We start from the raw sequence: 8,619 nt of genomic DNA, 5'->3' as shown, positions 1-8,619 counted from the left end.
ATGTGTCTCAGGTATTATTTGTTTAAAGAACTGTGAAATACACGAGATATGAGACCTTGACAATACTATATTATTTAAAGTTTACATTAAAAGCTAAAAATGTGAATGCATTCAGAAGGGAAAGTCTTCTGTTGAAAATGACTGGAAGCACAACTGTCCCTCACTCCAAACACTTCCCAGGAAGTAACATGACCACATCGAGGTTGGCTCATTATGTATGTAAAACAGGCAGATGCTATTAGAAAGTAATTTTTTTCACCCTGTGAGTAGAAGCCTATCCCTCATGATGAAATCCTCTGCAGGGGCTATATTTTTATCATGCCTCATACTTCTCAAGGTATTTGAAATCACCCGCAAAGTTGGATGCTGTCTTCCCTTTTCTCCCCTTGAATCTGAGCTCTGCCTTCACCAAATTTCAGTAAGTCCACAGCATTTTCCTTTCAAATTCCCTTCCCTTTGACAGTATGCAATTCCAGATTTTGGTGAGTATCATCGCAGTTTTATTAAGTATGTAGTAACACACTGTTCTGGGACATGTCATGATCATAAACTGTCCACGTAATTAGACCTGACTTGTCAATCAACATGGAAAAGGACTGAATGGAGTTCATAAAAGCACCTTTAAGAGGCTGATGGAAATATTTAAAGAAAAAAGAAATTACCAGTGTTTTGTGTTGTTAAGTATTTTGCAGAGCAGAAAATTAATTAGCACTGGAGAGAACACACTCTTCTGGAATGCCCATGTGTGGCCCATTATATCCCGTTCTGCCCTCTGAGTCATCCCTTCACAGCCACTGATTCCGTGCGAACAGGAGCAGTCACGGTGGGATCAGGTTTAGTGACTTACTCCTGTGAGTAAGCAGCCATAGAGGGAAATTTCCCCTTGAGCAGTGACCACAGTACCATTGGCAAAAGCTGGTGAAATAACTTTTCTAGGAAAAAAAAAATCACATCTTTGCATGTTATTATTTTTACATTTTTACTTTTCACTTTAGGAATGTTATTATTTTAGATGAAAAGCTAAAAATGTGTCTGCAGTAAGCTATATAAATCAGAAGCCTGTACGTATCCCAGACTGATGATCTGAGACATCTCTGGCACTTAACTCTTGGGGCCTTCCTGCACGGGAGAAATTGCCCCTGTGAAGAGAATGCACATTTCCAAGATCTAAGTGAAACAAAAATAAGAAAATAGTTCCTGGTGTGCTTAAACCCTGAAACTGCACAAGCAAGTTAACTAAGGCCAAATCCAGCTCTCTCCAAGTCTAGGTGAAAGGTCATCCATGAATTAGGAAGCAAATTATTGAGTTACCAGCATCGCAGCAACAAAATAAACTCTCACCGATTGACTAAGGCAGTGGGATATCACCCCTAGCTATTGGCAACTACTCTCTCTGCATTAACCTTCATTAAGGTGGTCATCTCCAAACCAAACAAATGCACAGTTCAGTTACTAGTATAAAAGACATCAATTAGATTTATATAAGAGTATTGCTAAATGTTAAATAATAAAGGCTGCGACCAAACAACAGCAGATTCATCTCCCTACAATCTTTGCTTCTCAGACAAAGCCTGGCAGTTTTTGGGAAATTACACCTTCACTGGTGACAACACATGCTCTCTGCATTTGATGTGGGGGAGAGGGGGGACTGCTGGCATACTCTGTCTGTCTAAATCTGACAGCAAGGCTAAGGCTGGCACTTAACTGCATGAATCACCAACTACTGAAATTTAAAAGCTTGCATATGCAAATCACTAATTAAAGATATTAGCATAGTCAGTTACCCAAACTGTAATCTTAATCGTATCTCCAAGATAGGCATGCAATCACACACCCATTTTGCAGATTTGCATTTGTGAGCATGGTTTCCTGAGACCTAGGTCCAAAAACTAGTCTAATAGTGAATTTTTCCTCATGTAGTTCCAGGAAGGGAAGAGTGAAAGTACGGTGAGTGGCTTCCTCTCCTGAAAAGTCATGAGGAATTGTACAAAATCAGGAACTGATGTGGACAGCTGAATGACAACTGACAGGGCTAGTTGGTGAGTTATGCATGCTCTCCTTTAATCTAATGCCCATCTTTGTGACTCCTTTGACCCAAACAGCGTGGATTTCCCTCTATTAGCAAATATTCAGACACAGGAAAAGACTATGTGCCAGATTTTTACTTTATTTACATTGAATTACCTGAGATTAGAATCTGAAACTAGAAACTTTCTTTATACAGTTACAAATAGCTATATTATGCAGTTTTAAGGGGTTAAGAAAAGGAGGAAATCATAACCACAGAAGTCATAAAGGCAACTTATCCCAAGCCAAATAGTTTTGTTTCTAACGCAGGGCTTTAATTATAACATGTCATATAATGATGACATAGTGCTATAATAGGCAAATATAATGCATTAATCTGATATTATATTTTGGCTTTAACAATAGGTGCAGCAAACCAGCCTTAGTGGATAACTCATTCAGAACCTATCTGCACACTCCACCTAGATACTTATCTGCCTCTTTAATTAAGTGGAGGGAAACTTCTTGAGGCCATACCCATAAAGCCAGTCTCTGATGATAGCAGAGTTACTGGAAGCCTTTGGTAATCGTTTACACCCACGTATTGTGGTTAGCTTCCAACTTTGGCTCTTTCCTTCTCACTTTGGAACCACCTATTTATCCCCTAGTGTAAATCCCCTACTGTTTTTGTACCAGAAGGGGCACAAAAGACCTCTGGGGGTTTGTTTGAGCAGTGCGTCAGCATACTGTCATTGGCCTCCTCAGGCCTGAACCAGGAGTCCTAACTGCAGCCGTGAAAAAAAGAGCTTGGGCAAATTTTTCGCTTACCAATACACTTCTTGGGAAAGTCACAACAGACTGCATCAGTGAACACAATACAGCCAGTGCCACCTTTCCAGAATGCAAGTTCCCCAGGTTGTCTTCAGCAGACACTCATGGCAATCAGAGATGCTCCAGCAACTGACTTTGGTGGAAGTCGGATCAGGCCTTGTGAGATAAAACCATCTTTCCTGATTCCATGGATCCTATGTAAGTCGGTGTACATTGAAAACCAGCCTTTTTGGCTTCCTCAAACACAGAATTTGTAGGATTTGCATGCTGAATTTTTAACTAATACATTAGTTTGGAGAAGGTGGTTCCCTGAGTTGCAGTGCTTGCTCTCTGGTAGGAACTTTTGAGAGAAATATACTGCTCTCAGGCAGTAATATACAGAAACCATACAGACCAGCATCTGAAGACGGCACAGGGACAGCAATCTTGAGGCTGTGCGAGATAACTTTCTGAGGTGACAATAGCATTCAACAAGTACTATAGTCCCTGGGCAGAGTAAAGGCAGCTGACATGAGGTTCCTAAACTTTAGTACTAGCTAAGCAAGCCACACAGGATGAGCACAACCAAAACGGCTCCAACAGCTTACCGCCTCCTTTTCCTTTTTCTCTCCTTCTGCGGCTCACTTCAGTACTGTCCTGCAATCTTTTCCAGTACGAAAGGCTCTGCTAATGACCTTTGAACAGATCATGCTGAGAATGTCACGGCAGAGCTTCTTAATCTCATGGTGGCGCCTAGATAATATGGTGATGGGTACTGAAATGCTGAAAAACAGACAGACAGATAACTAGATAAGATTAGATATATAAGTAATTTAGTCAGTCATCATACAGAGCAGCTGACATAAGTTCATTTGTAAAGCCAACTGCTAAAATTGCTTTAGAAGTCCTTACATTTTAATTCTGTTGAAAGACAGACCTTTGATCTGAATTGTTTTGGTGGCATGTACATTATTTGAATGGAACCTCACCTGACCAGGTAATACCAGACCGGTCATTCCTGGCATACTATTGTCATAGGAGAACAGTGTACATGCAAATCCATACCTACCGATAGCTCAAGGGCAGACAGATAACTGAGCATCATGGAACAGATATAGACTGAAAGCATGAGCACCACTTTATGCTGATACGCAGAATGAATCATGGCTAATAAAAGGCTCAAACAACCATATATATGATTAAACGTAACCCCAAAACACTTTTAAATTAAGAAAATAAAAGGAGAAAAATTAATAGATAAGTGTTATTGCTTCTCTTTTTCATTAATATTTATTAATTTACACTGGGGGGAGATGGAGGAGGAAGAGAAATAACACAGACCTGTCAGATTTGCTATTGTTTATAGACAGTTTTATATTCCAGCTCTCAGGTACTAGTGAAACACTGGGATGTTTGTACTGTATTCATTGCAGGGAAAACTGTTTACATTCATGTTATGTTTTTTTAATATGGCATTAAGAAAAATTTCAAAGACACTTCCTAGGGCAGTTTATTTTTGAAGTGGGTTATTAGTTTTCAGTGAGGCTATGGTAGTATTCCTGACTATGTAAGGGGTAAGAGAGTTAATATAAAAGTGTAGAGTTTGTTAGTCCATGTGTTTCTGAGTGGCATTCACCCTACCACAGACACTTGGCACCACTGAGACCCACTAGAGCAAAAACTGCTAAGTGCACAGATGAACCACAGGTAAATGGTTGCATGTCTTAATTACTGATGGCTGAAGCTCTCAGAAGATTCTGTGGTTGAATTAGAATAAGCATTCAAAAAGTTCAAATGTTAATCCAAGCCTCTTTAGTTTATAATGATGGAAGTCACTCTCTAGAGCTGGCTTACTCATTCCCTTTTTAATATATCCTGACTGAAGTTGGGTTTGAACCACTGCACAAACAGCAGCTGTCACGAAAAGTAGCTCCCTCCTTCATACCCACTCAAAATCAGTAATTACAGGAGTGCAGAAAAATCAACCAACTGAACAGCACTCTCCAGACAGTGCTTGCCACAGTCTTCTGTCCTTCTGTGACACTTTACTTTTGCATATACTTGGCTCGAAGGCTTGAAGGCTTGGATTAATTTTACGGAACTGTTAGAATGCCCATTTCCTTAACATTTGGGAAACTCAACCTCTTTTTGAAGGTACCTGCCTCTTGCCAGTGAAGGAGATAGACTCCTAATTTGAGCATCTCATTTATTTGCCTGTACTTTGGAAGGATCAAGGTCCAGCTGTCTTGTGAAATCCCTGATGTTACGGTATCTCCCTGACTGGTAACCTGTTGCCCATAGCTAGTCCCTTATGGGATATTTCAAGTCAGCTTTCCCACACGTTGGTGCATTATAATGGACTATAACAGAGGAGACTTGATTCTCTGAACAGAAATGTTCATATACAATATACCTAGACCCTACTTCCCCACTGTCTTATGACTGTGCAGTCAAACCCATGGACTCACAGCAAGTCCACAGGGTGTGTAAAAAGCTGTCTAGCACATCTGGAAGTACCAGGCTCTCTATCTGCATAACTTAAAAGCAATGGAGGATGAAGCCAGTAGTTACAATTGTACTTTTATGTCTGCATGAGCAAATATCAGGCCTGTTATGCATGTACTTGACATCTGCAAAGAGTTGTCCAGCTTGTGCATAAATGGAGTTGGTGTGCACTTATTTCCCCAGCGTATCGCATGCCAAATATGGGCAAATCTAACACAAAAGTATGCCATCAGATGAGACAACCATTTAAAAATAGGTATCTAAAAGTATTACGTAGTAAAGTACTAAAGAATATAGTCTTAATTTTCAAAATTGCCAAGCAACAAGCAGCTCTCGAGTTGGTTTTTTTTTTAATCAGAGCACTCACACATTTCTGTTTAGATTTTGGAACATGATTTTATGTACCTATTTTTTGAGGAACAAATTGCTAGCTGTTGGCTGGAGTCTTTATCGGGAAATCTATAATTGAACATTCCAAGCCAAGATGCACAGAAAATAAAACTGGGCAGAAACTTGCATACTATGATGGTAGTTATACTGGAAGAAGTAAAAAGGATTAAAAAACCCTAGTTCCAGTAAAAATCCCAGTTCAGGAAAAGGGACAGAAATGTACGTTTGTAAACTTGAAATGGGTACTTCTGTGTTTGCAGTGATAACAGCAGTCCTTACAGCATTGTGCACTTTCAAAGCTTTGAATGAATAACTGTAGCTAATGAATAATAGTACCTTCAAATAAAATCTTAATTGCAAAACAAAGGAACAATAAAGAAAAGATACTACTCTTTTTTTTTTTTTTTATTTATTCAAAGCTTAGAAAAGTTTAGGTTGAAGTTTTTGGTGAAGGTTTGGTTGCTGCCTTTTCCCCTTTTATCTGAACCAGCTCACTCAGACCTAATCTTCATCATCTAAACCACATGATTAACACACAAAATGACTTTGGAGCAAGCCAGGTCCAAGCAGGAAGCTGCAAGTACTATCATGTCTTCATGATATTAGCCAGCAAAATAACTGTGGTTTCTTCAGTTTTTTTGGTTTTGGGTTTTTTTTTTTTTTTTTTTAATTCTCTACATTTATGTTTTCCTTGAAAGGGGCTTGTGTTTTGTTTCTTCTTTGTGTTGGAAACTTTCAGATTTATAATCTCACTCCCAGAGGGAATGCTTATTCCCCTAGGCAATCCCCACAAGACCGGGGCAGGCCTGGACCCTTATGCAAAATGTCTAAGGACGACTCTCACTCTGCTCAGGTTTGTCAGTCAAAACCAAACCAGCCAGCCAGATAGCATCTCTCCCACCTGGTCAAGTTTAAAAGAAAGTAGCTATGACTTTATCATGTGAGGGGACTGGTCCTGCTGTTGTGTATTAGGCTTTTTCAGAATATGCCATCAGAATTGGCTGTCCTGAGAAAATAAGACACTCCTTCTTTCAGGATCCCAGTGGGTTTCAGGTGGGAACTCTGTACTAAGCTGTTCAGATCACAGCAGTTCTGGGCATGTCTAGACATAAAGTTGCTGGTACTGGAAGAAATGTTATCCTGAGCAGGGAGGAACCTACTGAGTTGTAGGTGCTTAAGTCCTCTTTTGCATCTGGCCCTAACTTGCAAGAGAGGAAAAGCCAAATGCTCAAAGGCAGCTTCCATTTTATGGCTCTAAATTATGCAGAAAAATTATGGACTCGATAATTTTCCACCTGCATTTGTATTGGAGGTGAGGGAGAGCCTCGACCAGGTAGGGAGAGGCTCTGATTCTCCGCTCTTTCTCTGCTCTGTGGATTCAGAAGGGATGAGAGGCCTCACACCAGCAGAAATCATAGTCCCCATGTGTGTCATACACTCCTATGCAAAGCTCCGTGGTTGGTACACTGGGTGCTTGTTGGGCAATGGCATGGAGAAGGCTGGTTTCCTTGGAACATTTTCTGTTTATTGTACTGTTCCTTCCTGGCATTTCACAAACCACCACAAAGAAGATGACAAAAAGGGGAAAAAAACCTTCTTAAAAATGAATTGTGTGTCTCTTCACTCACTATCCCAACAGCCTTGGCAAGCTCATAGGAGCCAGGCAGAGCTGGTCTCTGCTGGATGTTACTCTGTGTACAATTTTATGATAATTTTGGGGAGTTTGCATGATCAAATGGTGAAAGCACAACGAGGGAAGTCAGAACTCTCAGCTTTCGTTCCTAGTTCTACCACCAAGATCCTGTTTGCATTGGAGTGACATATATAACTCCTTTGGATGTCCCATTGGAATGAATCTTGTTTTATGTATTCACTGCTTCTGTTATTTCTAGGGCTATCTGAGGTTTAGATCAAAACAAGAGCAAAATATCCCAATATATCTGCAAAACAAATTATAAACCTAAGAACTATGACCTTTCTGCTCTGATTCAAAGCCGGTTAAAGACAATGCAAAGACATCTCTTGACTCCAGTACACTTTAGATTACAGTGAAGACTCTTCATCAGATGGAAAAGAGAAGGAAGGCCACTAGAACTCAAGGAAGTGGTGGGAGAACTATGATATTTATTAATGGGAAGTAAAAACACCCTCAAGGGATGCTGGAAGCAAGACCTCTGCCAACGCTTGGCTAGAATACACAAGTTTAGGGACCCAGTTTTTGCAGTTTCTTGGCTCATCCCAGGAAGAATAGAGCTTCCTGTGTTAACCTCTTAATGCGAGTTCTATATTTGCAATTTGCAGTACTTTTCGTACCTGAAAGAACAACTCAGTTCTGCTTTCATGGCAAAATTCCCAATGATTTCATTGTGAGCACAGCACAGCTCATATCCTCTTATTCTTTGCTGTTGGGTCTTTTTCAGTCTTTCCACGCTGTGAGGCTTGACTGGTCCTCTCCCCACTCAGGCTCATTCTTGGTCTCTGTTTCTCTGACACAGCTAAGAGAATGAATTTCCATCTAAAGATCAGATTTGTTTCTGTAGCAACCAAAACAGAAAAAGAGGAAATTGAATCAAACACTGTCTTTTGAATCCATTTGAAACATCTGGTTACAGCAACAATGTGTCTTCTCCTTGCTTTTCATCATAAGCTTTACAGTCCAGCTGTTCTCAGATGGAGGAGAACAGGTCAGCTGGACAGTCCCAGCTGCCATACTTGCAGAAGTAGTCTGTAACTGTAGCATGTGATCACCTCAAAGCACAAATAAAAAAAGGAAGAAAAGAATGAACCAAAAATGTATTACTGTTTATGAAAACGAAATCTCATGATTTCACTGCGTAGCCCTGCTATTTCACTATTGTGGTTTTCAAAACAGTACTCACTTTCTGGTCCTTCTTTAAGTACCTACTT

At 40.1% G+C, this 8,619-nt stretch overlaps 1 long non-coding RNA gene across 1 annotated transcript in view; it reads right to left on the bottom strand.

Annotated features, from left to right (window-relative positions):
• Positions 1-2,179: 2,179 nt before the first annotated feature.
• Positions 2,180-8,619, bottom strand: part of LOC113487425 — a 45,632-nt gene continuing 39,192 nt past the window's right edge. Inside the window, exons 2-4 of the long non-coding RNA XR_003399782.1 lie at positions 8,026-8,246; positions 3,426-3,600; positions 2,180-3,032 (exon numbers count right to left, since the gene is read on the bottom strand). This is a non-coding gene — a long non-coding RNA (uncharacterized LOC113487425). The remainder of the gene's footprint in view (positions 3,033-3,425; positions 3,601-8,025; positions 8,247-8,619) is intronic.

The sequence above is a fragment of the Athene cunicularia genome (assembly GCF_003259725.1).
Source record: "Athene cunicularia isolate RWA chromosome 20 unlocalized genomic scaffold, athCun1 chr20_part1, whole genome shotgun sequence".
In the NCBI taxonomy this organism is placed as follows: domain Eukaryota; kingdom Metazoa; phylum Chordata; class Aves; order Strigiformes; family Strigidae; genus Athene; species Athene cunicularia.
This window is presented reverse-complemented; position numbering and strand designations above follow the sequence as displayed.